Genomic DNA, 17,194 nt, shown 5'->3' on the forward strand with positions numbered 1-17,194 from the left:
TCTTTGTAGATTCGGTTTATCTATTCTCTCATTTTGTAATGGACGTTTACTCTTACTGAAGCCTGTCTAAAGGTTCCTACAGGCTCTTTACTGGAGTTTTGCTGTAAGCTGGTGAGTCTCATCGAACGCACAACGCTGCCACTTCAGCTGTAATGTCCTCAAGAGACACGAGAGTTTTCATTGTATCTGTAGATCTGCCGTATGTATGCAAGCAAGCGTCGAAGCGAGCTGCAGTGGATCCTTCAGATGAGGAGCAGCAGGCTCACATCACTGAGTCGTTACCGTGTGTGGGTGGAGCGGATAATGACGAGGTAAAACTCCCCTCCGCTTCATAATTCCCAGCACCACGCCTGCGACCAGTGTGTAATCAACCTTGATCCTTGCCTCCTTGACTTCATCATCTTCTCTCTCTCACACACATGCACGCTCACACAATTAAAACAGATGGCTTCCTTTTGCCTTTCACACGGTACAATATCAAAGACAAGAGAGTGCAGGAACAGTGCTTTGCTCTTCCTTGCTGTTTTTTGTGCCTCTTTCTCAAGTGTAATTGTCGTCACACACTCTACAGTATATGTATCTGTAGCGGGGTTGATAAGACACGATCTGAAACACCTCCAACACGAGGTGTAGCTGGTTAAACTTCTTCCCTGGCACAGATGAACGTCTTCACGCCCGACAGTGACCCATCTGCCCTCTTCATTGCCCATTCAGGCCCACCAACACTTCCCCTCTCCCACGTATAACCATTAATTTACTGCCCCTTGGGCTGCACTGTCTATGGCTATTGATCAAACGGAGCTTCCAGCGCTAATTTAGTGCCCATGATACATCCTGTCACGAGGGGAGCAGGAAGTGGGTATTGATTAACGTACAGTTCTGCTAAGGCGCAGCAGGAGCGGCTCTCTATGACGAGCGTCTGATTGACTCCGGAGCCTCTTCAGAGCGCTGCGCTCACATTTGCACTTCAGTTCTTCAGTTCCCATTGCAGTCATTCGTTCTATAAATATATGTAATGATACTTAGTACTGACAGGACATTTCAGTGGAAGCATCAATAAAGTTTCATACTAATGCATGCATATTTATTTCTTTAGCAGTGGCGAAGTCGGGCTGTGGAATGAAAATAGAAAGGGGCACCAGCATGCAGATTCATAGAGACCGTCATTTACCCCTGTGTTAGAGCTGAGGGTGTACCAAAATATCGATACTACGATATATCGCGATATTTCGTCAATTCGCCAAATGGCGATATTTAATAATATTTATACCATGGTCTGGGGGAATACTCGATTCTGATTGGCTGCAGGGTGTCCATTAATCCCTGATATATGGACACCTACTAAGTAGTTCCAGTCAAATTCTCTGTTCACCGCTCGAAATTAATGCGCTAGCTGGCGTATCAAATCTGAATATTATATTTCCAGCACTGAGTTCAGTCCGTCAGTCCTTCAGTGTCTTATCCTCTGAACACCACATGGTGGCGACTGTAACACACAAGCTGCAGATAGTTCACTTCCCCTCTGAATTTACTGATACACGAATAATCTCACGTCCCGTTCGCTGTTCAACTTTCTGCTTCAGGCTGCGGCCACAGTAACGTTACACACGGCCGGTCATTTGATCGTGAAAATCTTGATATTGATTTGGGGACAATGACATGACTGGTTAGCTAGCTGGTCTTGTTGTTAAACATACTGTCGAATTACATTTACTGTGTGTCAACCGTACACAATGTTATTGACTTTGAATCTTGCTAGCATAGCGTTAGCTTTCTGACTCATCGCTGAGCGGACTAGAATATCTCCCGTTGCCAAGTTGTATCTAAGGTCCGTCCTATTTACTGGAGGAGTGAACAACGTCTCCGTTGCATAAGAACCTTACGGGAGGGTGATGATTGTTCCAGGTATTAGTCAAACCCTCAGGCGTTATCAGGGAAACTTAGTTATGGCTTGTGAAAAACTTTATATTTTGATTGTAAAACGCATGGAAATATAAATGAATGGTCTTAATTTATTTTCTTTGGCGAGTGACCATGGTATAAACGGGATAATGCCCTTCGAGGTGTCCATAAACAGGAATTAATGGACTTCCCGGAGACAACCGTCCTCCGCTGCACGTCAGACGGTTCTTAGGCCTCCGCGTCGTCCATTAACTCCTGTTTATGGACACCTCGTCGGGCATTATCCCTTACTTAAATTGCCGTCAGTGTGTGTTAAGAAGAGCCACTGTGCAGTATACACTTTGTTTTACTTGGCTGTCATTCATGTGAAATGGATTCAGTGCACTCAAAAAACTCTGAATTTCTTCAGTGACACAGATATCGTGATGTATCGTGGATGAAATTTCTTGCAATATATCGGTTATCGCAGAATCGCTATTCCGTGATATTATCGTTATCGCGGGCAAAATTTCTTGATAGTATCGTCTCGCAAGGTACCTGGTGATACACAGAGCGCCCCTTTACTGTACAAACACGAGTCTGCAGATGTCGGTAATGTTCCAGTTTGTGTGATGATCACACCTTACAATCTGACTGGCAATGAGGTCTCATTTTCAAAAAATGTTCTTGTCTTGTAGCTTCAAAATCTGAAATACAAGTGAGCTGTAGTTTCAGGGAAACTGTTTAAACAGCTGGTTGCATGTTCTCTTACAGGCTGCTCGGTGCAGTTTTTCACCAAAAAATCAGTCGACATCAACAAAAATTGAGCTTTAATATACGATCAACCAATTTAAAGAAATATGTGCACCACTACAGAGAGCTGTGAGTCTTTTTCTCATCTCCTTGAGTGGCTCAGCGGTTCAGTTTGCCAGTTTTTCGACGTAACGGAGCAGAAATGCATCATTCATTAATTCCTCTATAATTTTAGGGTTTTTTACACTATTATCTAGTTTCTTTGTGGTTGCTGACGTTCATGATTTCACTGTGCAGGATCAAATCTCTTCACTGCAAAGCTCATTCTGAGCTGACCCGCTATTGTGGCTTGTTTGTTGTTCTCAATGCCAAACTGTGATGTAGTAGTTAGCTATAGTGGAGCAGCACAGTCACCATAGAATATAATGTAAAAAATAAAAGGTTCAAAGGCTTTTATTACCATGTAGAGGACAGAAATGTAAACTGCTGGAAGTTTGAATCCCGCCGGCTTTGAATTAATTCAGCTTCTGTCGTACGCTCTGCCTATTCAAAGGATTAACATGGCAGTCTTTACATTTATGCATACAGGATTTGTCCGGTATGTCTTAACAGGCATATTTGTTTATTTATGTTTTTCCATTTCAAGCCATTAAAATGCTAATGAGTATATCTTGCCAACTATTCATATGCAGATAAGAGCTTTTGAGGTTCGGGATGCTACAGTGCGCCTCTGCCTTTTGTTTAATGAGGATTTCTTTTTCAGGCTGTTTGGGATGTGCACACACAACCGGTCCTGTCCATAAATAGAGCTCACCTCCTGCTGGTAATGAGGCCACAGCTCACGGCATTAGTTGGCCTTTCTCCCAAAAATGAGCCGCTGTCTTTACGGCTCACGGGGAGTCCCTTTTGCTTTTCTAGGAACAGTGAGGACGACGGGTTATCAACGCTTCCTGCCAACCGATTTTCACCAGTGAAAATAAAACAGACACAAAAGATATCGTGTGTCTTCAAAAGGTCTCCTGATTGAGCTCGAGGCTCGAGTGTGACTGGATTTGTGGTCACGTGGGGTCTGTGCAGATCTCTCTCAGTATGCCTGGACTCCACGGCTCAGAACTGATAGCTTTCCAGAAAAAAAAAAAAATGGTTTCTGTAGAGCGAGCGGGTCTCTTTGTACTTCCTGATGGCATAAAATAGAAGCTGATGCTCGATCAAAGGAACTTCCAGTGAACACGTTTATTGGATTTTGGACGAGGCTGGAATAGATCTTCCAGGTTGTAGGTATGCATATCAGAAAAGTCTTTCATCTCCCAAAATGTCTGATACGTTACAATGAAAATATCTTTTCTTTGTGTCTTTGAATGCGGGAATAAACTCCCACCGCCGTGCAAACCTAATGAGTTTGCACAGCAATTTCAATATATCTAGTCTGCTTATATAACGCCGGCAGGGAATTGAATTAAGCCCTGAGGTTGATTAATTTACTGCATATCTACATTTGCACCCCTTTCAACTTCAACAGATTTTTGTAAAGCACCATCCGAGTACAGTCTGTCTCGTTCTTGCCTCACATGTGCCCTCTTGTATGTTTTCTGATTTATATTTCCTCAGGTGGAAGGAACCACACTAAAATGCTTACCGTCACATCTGTGTCACTCACATAATGACATTACAGTCATTAATATGCCTGAGCTGGATGACTAAGATGAGTATAAGTGGATCGCAGCATTATACTTGTTACTGAGATTATCTCTTGTTTGAGATTATCCTCCTGACTTGTGATACGCAACTGCATCTAATCTCCCCATGAATACTCCACTCGCTGTTCATCTGCTACGAGTAATCTCTACTCTAGGAATCGATTGCTTATCCGCACACGCCACGGGGGTGTTGATGCAGATGGCTGGTCTGCACGGGCGTTAACGAGTCTCGCACGACTCTGAAGTCACGATGAAGTAAAAAAGTGAATGCAGCGAAGGTCCAAGCATAGAGCCCTGGGGGACACCTTAAGAAAAGATCTTACTGCGGAAGTTTCTAGGATGATTATTAAGTCCATGTGGTTTTAATATAACATATGTAGCTGTCAGAAGAACTAAATGAGGTGCAGAAGTACGTGTAGAGATGAAGGTAGATTTCCACAATGCAATTTATCGTTGCGAGGCTACAAAAACATACGAAAGTCACAATATCTTCGGGGATTGAGGGAGCGAGGGAGGACGGGACATATCCTGATGTCTAAGCCAAGTTGTATCAGTGTTTTGGTCACTAGAACTTTCTATCAGGAAAGCCAAGAGACTGCTGACTTGCCGGTCTCTGCTAATCTTGCTACTGCTCGTTGGAGCCTGTAAACAGCTTGGTCATGTTTTTATGTAGCTAACTAACCAGTAAACTAACTCATGGCAGCGAGGACAGCTAGCTTGCTACAGCTGAGGTGTAAACAATAAACCCGTTTGGATATTTGGTGCATTTTTTATGATTTGTGATGTTGCTTCCACAGAGAAAAACTGCGGCCTTGTTGGGAAGTCTGTTAATGTCTGCATCAAGCTCAGCCACACACTCCCAGTGGAGAAAAACAAACACTTAACAGCATAAATATTGATACCAATGTGGTCGAGTTGAGTGCTGCAGTCCTCTTAGAATCAGTTCAGGCGTCTGAAAGAATTAAAGTCCAGCTACAATAACATTCACTGAGGCCTATTCCTGTTTCGCAGAGGTAACCAAAGTAAGGACCGCACTTCATTTTTATCTTAACTACACTTTCAAACTATCACGACTGCATCTTGCACAGCTGTGATGTAATCGTATTGACAATATCTGTCCACATACAGACAGATAGATAAACTAGCGCATGATAAAGGACTCAAAACCACTTCTGTGGCATTTCCCGCTTCAAAAGTGTCTCCAGAACATCGTTGTGACATGTTTGCTGCAGCGGACAAAACACAGGATTTAATTTCAGCCGGACTTCAAAACAGACCCGGAGCAAGGGACGCGCTGCCCGTTAACTGTGTCAAACAAACAGCGAGAGTCGATTCCTGCTGATCGTTATTGATTTCCACCGTGTTGCAGTGTGCACAGTGTGGACGGATGAAACGCGAATTAACTTTCCTTCCCTTTTTGAGGTCATCTGAAATTATTCACGGTGTCAGTGGCAGGAAAGAGACGCAAGTGAGGGAGGACGCCACTGAGACATATCGCACAATTAAGTGGGTCGGCTCTCCTGGGCGTGCTCAGAATGGATGATGGTGGTGACACAACTGAGCTGCCATTTGACAGCCGGCTCCAAATCTATATTATTTTCTGGGATGTGAGTGCTCAGAACAAAAAAACGCTGACCCGTACCAGTCAGCTCAGGCCATTTTAAGCAAAATGAAGGTGATTAAGTTGGTAATTAGGCACCCAGGATCACTGTGTGTTTGTGTATATACTTCTGTGAGCTCTGGGATGTCTATATGTGGGCGACTGTGTGTGGTTTTGTGTGTGTGACAGGTTTTCCACTGGTGTGTAATTATCACTAAAGGGCTGGTTGTTCTGGGCCCGACTAAACAATCTGACACCCTGCAATTTCCTAAAGAGACACAAATACCAATTACCAGAATGAGTTTTTGTTACATGTCATCCAAACAAAACACAAACAAACGCTTCGATGAGCACAGAAAGAAAAATCCTGCTCTGTAAAGTAGGTTAATGCACTGTACTTTCCCGAACTGTGTTCAGGTCCATACGTTGGTTTTGGATCAAGAAGCGTAATCGCAATTAGATTTCACAACACATGAGGTGATTAAATTTGTGAGCTTTATTAATTTTCCGGCGCAGGGATGATGCTGCAGCGCTGATCTGCGGTTCTGACACGACTACTCAACTTTATTTTGGAGGGATGTTACTTAAAGGGATATTCCGGTGTAAATTTAATCCATGGTCTAACACACCGTGAAACTGTGTTAGACTCCCTCTCGAGAGATCAAGTTAGCAGACCGCTAATTTACGGAGTTTTATCAACCTCAGAAACGACCGCACGACAACAATACACTTCAGTAAATGGGTCCAAATATAAACCGCCACCAAAAAGCCACAAATAATGCTCAGAACAGCACCAAACTTCAGCAATAGTACAAATAGGGTCTCAGCACATAGTCCGGGGCATCTAACCTCCGCTAGCTTAGCTGGATTTCTATTGAGAAGCTAAAAACAGATTTCAACTCTCCTCCATCAGCTTCCGGGTCGGGGAAGTCCCGACGCGACGATTACCGAGTGCGGTTAGAAATGCTCAATTCCGTTCTTTTCCCTGTCCGCTCTCGATAATAACTGTTATAAACTGGCAGGTAAGACACAAATGAACTTTGATTGCTTTTCCATGGAGTCATAATCATACATTTTCATCCATGAGCCGCGGAACTCTACTGCACTCGGTAATCGACTCGTCGGGACTTCCCGTCAACAGGAAGCTGCTGCAGAAGAGAGGTAAATTTAATCAGCTTTTCAGTAGAAATCCAGCTAAGCTAGCGGAGGTTAGATGCCCCGGACTATGTGCTGAGACCCTATTTGTACTGTTGCTGAAGTTTGGTGCTGTTCTGAGCATTATTTGTGGCTTTTTGGTGGCGGTTTATATTTGGATCCATTTACTGCAGTGTATTGTTGTCGTGCAGTCGTTTCTGAGGTTGATAAAACTCCGTAAATTAGCGGTCTGCTAACTTGATCTCTCGAGAGGGAGTCTAACACAGTTTCACTGTGTGTTAGACCATGGATTAAATTTACACCGGAATATCCCTTTAAGAGGCCATACGTATGGAAACAAACCTCTTGGATTAATCTCACATTTGTATAGAAAGTAAACGTCTTGAGTCTCAATTCCAATACGGTGCTTTTGCTGTATTGGAATTGAGATTCAAGACGTTTATTTTTTGTATTCTTAATTGTTTACTTGGTGTTGTTATCCCCTGGATTCATTTAAAAATAATTGAACAGCTTGAAAGGTTACACCTCTTCCGTTGCACCCAACTCGGTGTCAAATCATCCGACGAGCTCACTGGATTAGGGCGAGACGTATCCAAGATTTATTAAGATGTGACCACTCTCCTGCAAACCATCTTCACATGTTTTTTCTGGGTTGCCCGTCTCTTGTTAGCTTCTGGAAAAAGATGTCTTCAAGGCACTGTCTGAAGTTAGTGGCACACAGATTGAGCTGGACACACTCACAACCCTGTCTCGGGTCCAAGTTGGAGGAAATCAGTCACACCCCTGAGGATCTGTAGACAAAGTGAAGCCTTTTCTTCCCTGCAGTTTCAGAATGATGCATATATGTATAGATATATGCCTCAGCGGGCTTTGCAATCTGTAGAGTGATGGAAGAAACCTCAGGAGGAGCCACAGAGGAGGGATCCCTCTCCCAGGATGGACAGACAGACAACAGATGCCGCATGTGCAGAATAAAACAACAAAATCACAATTTACAAGTTGCATTGACAGATAGATAACAGATACTAATTATATCTGTGAAGTGTGTGGATCCAGGAGGGCGAACGAGCAGGCCGAGGGATCGCCAAGTGGTGCCACACGACCTCCTCTCCACCGTGGTGACCTGGAAGAGGTCAGGACACACAAGATAATCAGCAGTAAAACACAAAACATCAGAGTGAAGAGGCAGCAGACTTTACAGAAATAGCAGTAAAACAGAGGAGAGCAGTGATCCAGCAGATCTGTCAATACGTGAGGCGGCAGGAGCCGGGAGAGGTAGATGTTCCCAGAGGTGCCTGAATGAAAAGAGAGGAAGAGGAGGAAGATGAAGAAGGGTCCGTAGAGAGCGACACAGCTTGGGAACCTCATGCGTATGTACATGCTATCTGAGATGTTGGAGGGCTGGATGGTCTTTTGTGTCTCTCTGTGTGTAGTATATTTGGCTGTACTGCTATTTCTGGTTGTTGTGTTAATGTTGTTTACACCAAAAATCCAGTAGGAATTTATCATAAAAGAAATAGTTTAATTCCGGATTGATCAGTGACATCCGGCAGCTCCAGATTTCCTAAAAGTAGGAAAACATAGACGTGTTCGGCTCCTTTACCGAGAAGTTGTGTTATTATCTGTCTCAAACACACACACACACACACACACACACACTCAAAGTCTTTGTCGTCTCTCATCAGCCACACTGCAGTCTTTAATAATACAAGAGTCGGAGCAGACATGATAGAGGAGGTGGTGCGTTCAGGGGACTCCAACAAGGCCACTTGAAAGCAGGCGTCTCATCTTAGTTAATGACATCAGTCATCGTGTGCAGCTCCTCCACGTTTTCAGTGCTTAAAACAGAGGAAAGTACCTTCTGACAGTTGTTACGAGCAGCTCAGACACACACACACACACACACACACACACACACACACACACACACACACGGCTTTTAACAGAGGAGAGGAATATGAAATCAGATCCTTTTAAAAAATATACAAAGGAAAATCTGGACTTAATACAGATGCTTATCGCCCGGCACAAAGTCTCACAGCACTTATTAAGCAATGAGGACGAGAATCACAACATGAGGGTGTGTGTGTGTGTGTGTGGGTGTGTGTGTGTGGGTGTGCGTGTGCGTGAGACACCGATAGCACAGCCCAGGAAACGAGACGACTGACCAAACATCACAAACTGTGTCAGATGTGTCTAATGAGATAAGGCAGGCAGCAGAGTCAAAAGGATCAAATGGAACTCAGTGAAAGAATCATTATTTTTTAATGGTGACTGAAGGATGTAGGTCTCTGGTAAGACTACCCCGAGCTGCAGCGACGACATTGAGACACTTCCTGAATAGCAATTACAGAGCGAGGCTGCAGCCCCTCGTCTTTCAAATAGATCCTTTTTTTTCATGCGAAGTATAATCTACAGTAAAAACTGATTCGTCCATTGATTGCTGGAGTGCCACAACCAGGGGTTTAAGTTGAATGCTCAGGATAATCTCATTATTAATTCAGATTTCTAATTAATTCAGTGTGCCCTTTAAATAATGCAGGATCTATTTTTTTTTTTTTGGTAGTTTTTTTTTTTTTGGAGAGACTGCTGAATTATTAATACCAGCATCCGTCACCAGGTTTCACAGAGGAGTCTTGCCACAGTAAATCTCGCCAGACATCGCCCTCTTCCTCTCGGCCAGTTGGAAACTGATTGATTTCACGCTCCGGTCCACTACATCATCATTTGTCAGAGATGGGGTGGAGGTTCAGATCCTTCACTTAGGTACAAGTATTTATGCCACACTGTGGAATTATTCCTCTACATGTGCAAGCACAAGTCCTGAATTCAAATGTGTGAAAGTCTTATCATATCTATTTGTTTCCCTTCAAGAAACCAGCCCAGAACAACACTCTCCAGTTCTGATCTAAAGGGGCGTTCAGACCAAACACGATAGATGCGAATTGAGCGGCAACTCTACATTGAAAATCAAAGTAAATGGCACGATGACACACGATTCAGGCAGCGGCGGCGCGAATGAAGCGTCAGGAGCGTCTGAAGCGACGTGAATAAACTTGAAAATATTGAACTTTTCAGGCGGCCTCGCGCCGCGACATCCAATCAGCAATGAGTTCAAGCCGACGATGTCACTTCCCTCACGTACGGTTGTTTACACTCAGACCAACATGGAGGAGAAGCTAATTGTAGCTGTGTGTGGGCACCGACCCGAGCTAACAGGTCCTCGAACTGGGCTCCGGTCAGCCTGAGGTACCGCTGGAACCGGTCGCCATCCAGACGGAGCTCGTGGAGGAGACAGTGAAGTTCCCCCAGCTCCGTGTCCTCCATGAGGACTTCATGAACCCAGACACGACGGTGGGTGGTTTTCTGGCGTTTCTGGGACTTGTACAGCAGGTACAGTGCAGCAACGGTGGTGATATCAGCCATGATAGACGTGGAAAGAGAGCGGGTTGAGAAATACCGGTTCAAAAATGAGCAGGCAAGCGTGTCGTCTTTTTTTTCTCCCTGAGCGTCATCCGCGACAAGTGCGAATGACCTGAATGACGCGAATAGTCCAAAATGATCAAGCGACGCGATACAAGCGTCTCAAGCGATTGTATTCGCGTCTATCGCGTTTGGTCTGACCTGTTGAAGAGCAGACGCTTCCCTCACAGAGCGCTGATTGGTTCAACGACTGTGTGTGTGTGTGTGAGCTTCAAGAACATACGTAGCTTGAAGTCTGGCAAGATGGCTTTGTTGAATCACATGTGCACGTGATCTGCAAATCCAGGGTGCGTAAAAACAGAAGTCCCCGCTCCTCTTGAGTTGTTGCTGCGGTATTACTGTTGGCACCACCGTTGCAAATACAGTATTAAAGGGATATTCCGGTGTAATTTTAATCCATGGTCTAACACACTGTGAAACTGTGTGGTAGATTGCTACCTCCGCTAGCTTAGCTGGATTTCTACTGAAAAGCTGACTAAATTTACCACTCTTCTGCAGCAGCTTCCTGTTGACGGGAAGTCCCGACGAGTCGATTACCGAGTGCAGTAGAGTTCCGCGGCTCATGGATGAAAATGTATGATTATGACTCCATGGAAAAGCAATCAGAGTTCATATGTGTCTTACCTGCCAGTTTATAACAGTTATTATCGAGAGCGGACAGGGAAAAGAACGGAATTGAGCATTTCTAACCGCACTCGGTAATCGTCGGGTCGGGACTTCCCCGACCCGGAAGCTGATGGAGGAGAGTTGAAATCTGTTTTTAGCTTCCCAATAGAAATCCAGCTAAGCTAGCGGAGGTTAGATGCCCCGGACTATGTGCTGAGACCCTATTTGTACTGTTGCTGAAGTTTGGTGCTGTTCTGAGCATTATTTGTGGCTTTTTGGTGGCGGTTTATATTTGGATCCATTTCCTGCAGTGTATTGTTGTCGTGCGGTCGTTTCTGAGGTTGATAAAACTCCGTAAATTAGCGGTCTGCTAACTTGATCTCTCGAGAGGGAGTCGAACACAGTTTCACGGTGATTTAGACCATGGATTAAACTTACACCGGAATATCCCTTTAATGTCTACAGCTAGCAGCCTTGCTACTGTTCGGATGATGAATGGACGAGGATTTCCATAGTGCTTTTCCAGCCCAAAAGCTTTTTACAGCACTTGTCACATTCAGACACACATTCATACACTGATGGTGCAAACTGCTCATCAGGAGCAGTCTGGGGTTCGGTACTCTGCTCAAGGATATTCTGACATGCAGCTAGTCGGAGCCAGGGGAACTCGAAAACCATTGACCTTCTGATTACCTCACAACCTGCTCTACCTCCTGAGCTACAGCGAAGTTTAAAAAAACTATGAGGAACCCTGATTTCAGTGCTATGACGAGGCAGAATCAAACAGCTGGTTGTATTAATTACTGATCTAATAGAAAGAGGGCTGGTTCTGGAGGTACAGGGAAACGCAACACAACACTGTGTCTCACTCACCTGTGCCTCCACCTGAGCCTCAGCCTGCACCATCATGCGCCCCAGCAACCTTCCTCCACCGCCAGACCACTACAGCAACCTTTCCCCCATCTTGGTGTCTGGTCTTGGGGTCCAACTAACAGCCACCTACAAATTGTAACACTTTGTTTTCTAACAGAGCTTCTCAGTCGGGTCCTGACCCACACTGCAGCGTCTCTGAAGGACACAGTTTGGCAGGAAACAAGTCACTGGCTGTCACCTGGACTCGGTGAACAACATCCACTCAGTCACAGAACTTCAGCTCATCCAGACTCTCAGAATATAGAACGACACCGACGCGGCCGCGCTGATGGATAAACTCATCACTCACTTCTTGACATGACGAACATTTACCGTCATCTTCAATTTTATCTTGCTTCTTGCAGGTGCAGCGTGACCACAGAGATTAATATATCTGTAAGACAGACAAGCGAGAGGGAGGATGTGTGAGGCATCTGAGCCGCACGAGTCCCTTAAACCGGACATGACAATGATACCGATACTTTGAGGCGAACCGTCATAAGAGGACAGCAGCGGTGTCGCTCTTTAATTCACTCAACATGTGGTCGATGTGATGAGTGCGATGGATCTGCAGCGATAACGTCACCTCAGGGTCGTGAGAAAAACCATCTGGGAGTTTGGAGCAGCAGTTTTCTGGCTCTACTCTGCTGTTTTTACCTTGGCGTTCACCCTCTGGGACTGAAAAGCACAAAGACCCGCAGCCATACATCGTCCTCGTTGTCAGAGTGGAGGCGGAGGAGAAGATCATATTCTAGCGCTTTTTCTTTTAGTTTCAACGGTGGCAAGATTTGAAGTTGTTCTGTCTGTGCGGGAATCGCTGAAATGCAGTTTATTCAGCTGTAAGAGTTTAAAGTAATAAAAAAAAGAAACGTCCTTGAATCACAGCAAAGAAAGCTGACATTTATGTAACGTGTCTCAAACCCTCGAACAACAGAAGAACTCACAACACGAAACTGCAAATCTTCTTATGTAATTACAACTGCAGCCAAAAAGCTGCCTGCGGAGTGGGAGGCACGTATTTATTGGCTTTAAAGGTCAAATAGAGTGCGAAGCAACAGCTACACTTACTGATGGTGTGCTCCTTTTTTTGGGGGGGGGGAAAATCAATGAGAACTATTCCAGAAAAGGAAAATTTAGCTGGAGATGATTACCACAGAGCACGAAACAGAAAAACATGGCGGTGTGATGCGTCAGACTGAAGGGAGGGCTCATCGGCAATCGCTGATCGATCCCCGCGGGTGCACAGCGGGTAATTAATCACAGCGCAGGCCGATAAACATGACACGTGATTATCAGCTGATTGGCGCGAGAAACCAGCGCAATCAGCGATTTACCAGTTAGAAATGAGGAGAGGGAAACTGGAGCGATTGTTTTTGTCGTGTGTGGCGACGACTGTACCGATACAAGACAACAAAGCTGATAAATATACTGAAACTCATTGGTTACTTTACACTCAACACACAGAAGTGTTAAGTATTGTAACTATTTATGCGTAATTTACAGTCAAGTGTAAACTGAACAGAGGGACGCTCACAGTGGTGCGGAGCTGAAACAATTAGTTGATTAATCAAATAGTTGATTGACGACGGATGGCGGCGATCACTTAGCGTGAGCAGGTCTGGACAGCAGCTAAACTCTGTGATCGACAGGCGATGCAGTACAGAGGTGATTTACAGCGGCTCACATCAGGACTTTGATGGTGTGTAGAGCTGGAATATTAATCTTAACCTGTAAATTGAGGATTCAGACTGTGTTGGTGAGTTTTACGATGAGTTAACAAGGTTATTAAGTTCTTCTTGGTTCGGTAAAAGAGAGAAACTTGAATTCAGAAGGTGTTGGGTTGTATTTTCTTCGTCTCTGAATTACTGTCACACTTATTGACTCATGCCAAGTGAAGTGGACGGGCCGGGGCTAGCAGGCTAGCAGGATAACCTCAGGAAACATCTCTGCAACACGGCACACAAACATCACTCTATGATGAGTATTTGACCAGGATTGGCTTCCAGACTATTTGTGATGTCACAAATCCGGCTACAGGTCCACCTCTTTATATCAGATTTTCAGTGAGCACAGACAGAATGTATACTTAGCCTGCTGCTGTCAAACTCTGCACGTACATCGTTCTACACAGTGAGGCTCAAAAACTCAACGGCAGGACAAGAAGAAGAACACATTTCTGACTGCAGGGAGACTTTAAATGTTTCCAGTTCTTGGTTTTATGACCAAACATCTGCAAAAACAAAATCAACATCTCCATCAGCCTCTGCTGGACTTTGTGTTCAGAGCCAATTAGCAAACGTAGACATGCTGACAACACAACGCTAAGAGGACAAAGATGGTAAACATTAAACCTGCCGAACATCAGCATGGTGGCGTTAAGACTGCGGGCATGTTATCACGCAGGTGTTTCGTATTCAGCTCAGTCCCCTGCTGTGGCTCAGCCTCACACGGCTGCCAGCGTGACGCCGCTTCCAGCTTCTCAGCAGAGTTTTAGCTGCTGTTCTCAGATTTACATCATGTAAATCTGAAATTCTGACATCTCACACACCTATTCACTTCTCTAGGAAGGTAGATCGTGACGGCGAGCAGCTGACGTCCGTCTCACGTGTCGTTATGATCGGAGAACCCACTTGTTGTTGTTGTGGGAACCAGCTCATCCAACTACCTCATTCTTCAGCCGCCGCCGCCGCCTCTCTGTGGCGTGCACGTGACATTCAAACACCCCCACAGAGGGAAGTTCAGTCAACCTTACTCTCTGGAGGATGAGCTGGAGCTACAGAGCCGACGCTTCATTGTTCCCGGCTCGCTCGAGGCGACACTGACGTTCACAAGTGCTCCTTACCTCGTCCCTGATCTCATGTGACAATTAATAGCGCTTCAACAATAAAGCTCTCCGACAATAACGTTTCCGAAAGATGTGAGCGCTCCGATTAAGAAACCCGAGACCGAGCGATCGTCATGTTGACACCAGTATCTCTCACATGTGACGTCGACAGCTAACCTAAAGGGAATATCTTTCATTCTTCCAGCGGCACACAAGAGTTCCTTTCTTTTCTTTTTTTTCCACCCCATCACATTTCAAAGACATGTGACGAATGAGCCCTGTTTCTCATGAAAAACTCACAATATTGACGTTCTTCCCATGCTGTAGGCGAGAATTCACACGAGACGATGTTTGCGGCACAAAAGCCAGTGAAACACCCCCTTTGTCTTCCGTCTTTGACAGATTTCGGGCCTCGTGCTTTGTTTTTCAGATGTGCGGTCCTGCATTGTAATCCTCCACCTGACGGAGCGAGAAATCCATCAGCGTGATTTCACACCGGTTATTTTTGGGGGATTTTTGTGCCATCTTCGATCGCAAACACAACCGTTTGTCAGATCCCGACATGAAACAGGAACATCAGAAGAACCATTTAAACCGGTCACAATCTGAAAACGAAGGCACATTCTCTCCATTCCCCTTTTCATACCGCCGCCTACATCCCCCCCTCCACAGAGCCGATTTTAAAACACAATGAGCCCATTATTGTCTATTTACTTCTCTCTTCTGCAGCTGATAAACCAGTGGTGGCCACACACACACACACAGGCCAACGCACAATACACACGGTCTCTGGATGCAGATGATCGCGTGTTCGACGCCGTGTCGGCCGCCCGGGTGCTTTGTCTTCATCTCTCGCACCACATGATCTTCCTCCCACTACTGACCTCTGAAACGAAAATGCATGCATGTGCATACGCTTGACGAAAAGACAATAAAGATGTTAGAGCTGTTTTGCATTTATGCAGCAAACGAAATCCATTCGCCCTCCTAAAGCCTGAGAGTTGTTGTTGGACTCTGTTGTTTGGCTGCTGTCCCGTCCGGTCTGCCTGATTCAACATGAGTAATAACGCTGCTGCACACTGGTGATTTTCAAGAGTGCCCCTCTAACTTGGAGTCCGTCGCTGAGTCACCATGTAGAGGAGAGTAATTGTAGGTGACAAGCGCCGCGGGCGACAGCGCGGACGAGCAACCAACCCCACGAAATTGATGGTGTGCTGAAATATGCAGAGTCATCTCGGTTGTGTCAGCGCCACCATCTCTTAGGGGCAGACCGAGTGGTTTGTTCAAGACTGCAGGTGCCGGAGCCGGAGAGGACACAGGTGAGACTCTTTCCTTAAATCTCCACGAGTTTTACGAGGTGCACTCTCAGACGTCCTGTCTACTTGCGCGCTCTTGCTTTGCATGTGAGGCTCTCTCTGTGCACGTGCCCTCTTAAAGACCTGTGCAATGCAGTTGGTCTAAGCCATCGATTTAACAGCCGGGACTGCCAGGCACCGAACGATAAAACTGATTGAGGAGCACAGTTTACACACGAGGAGATTTGCAGTTAACCAGAATGGATGATCACCAACCAGCACCACCCCCCCCTTCCCCGTGATCTGGGAATCCAGCCGGACATCTGGAGGTGGGATTGAGAGCGGGGCTGTGGAATGGAGATCAGGTTTAGAAATCAGAAGGCAGAGAGGAGGCAAAAAAAACAGTCTGAGCGTTAATCAAAATGTGACACTGCGATGTTTGGCTCGCAGGGAGGAAGGAAAGGGAGAGTTTGTGTCCATGTTTAATATAAAAAACTCAAAATAATAAAGTGAAGCCAGTATTCTTGTCGTCTTCAGCAGAAGCTCTGCAAACTGTTTGTGGCCGTCAGAGTTTCTGCAGGCGGAGCGGCAAGTTAGTGCTCGATTTTCAATGTTTTTTAATCTCTTCAAAGACTTTAACTGAACATGAATCCAACGTGTTCTTAGTTCACATATTAGTTGACTGCCACGTGAAGAGGTGGAGTAGATGGTGGTGTTATTACAGGGCAACAAGTGTGCTAGGTGGAGTCACACCTTGAGGTTTTTGTGGCGTCCAAAACAAGCTATTTATTTCTGACAGGAAGTCTGAGCGTCTCCATCTGCATCGCTAACAAAGTGTTTGTTTTTTTTGGTTCCTGTACCCAAGCAGAGCATCAGCACAGCTTTGTGGGTTGTCTAACTACTTATTACTGAAACATATAGGCCAGTTATCTGTGTTATTATCATCACAAGCGCGTTGAAAAACGCATGAGTCACGATGGATCGTTGC

Source organism: Sparus aurata, chromosome 5, assembly GCF_900880675.1.
Source record: "Sparus aurata chromosome 5, fSpaAur1.1, whole genome shotgun sequence".
In the NCBI taxonomy this organism is placed as follows: Eukaryota; Metazoa; Chordata; class Actinopteri; order Spariformes; family Sparidae; genus Sparus; species Sparus aurata.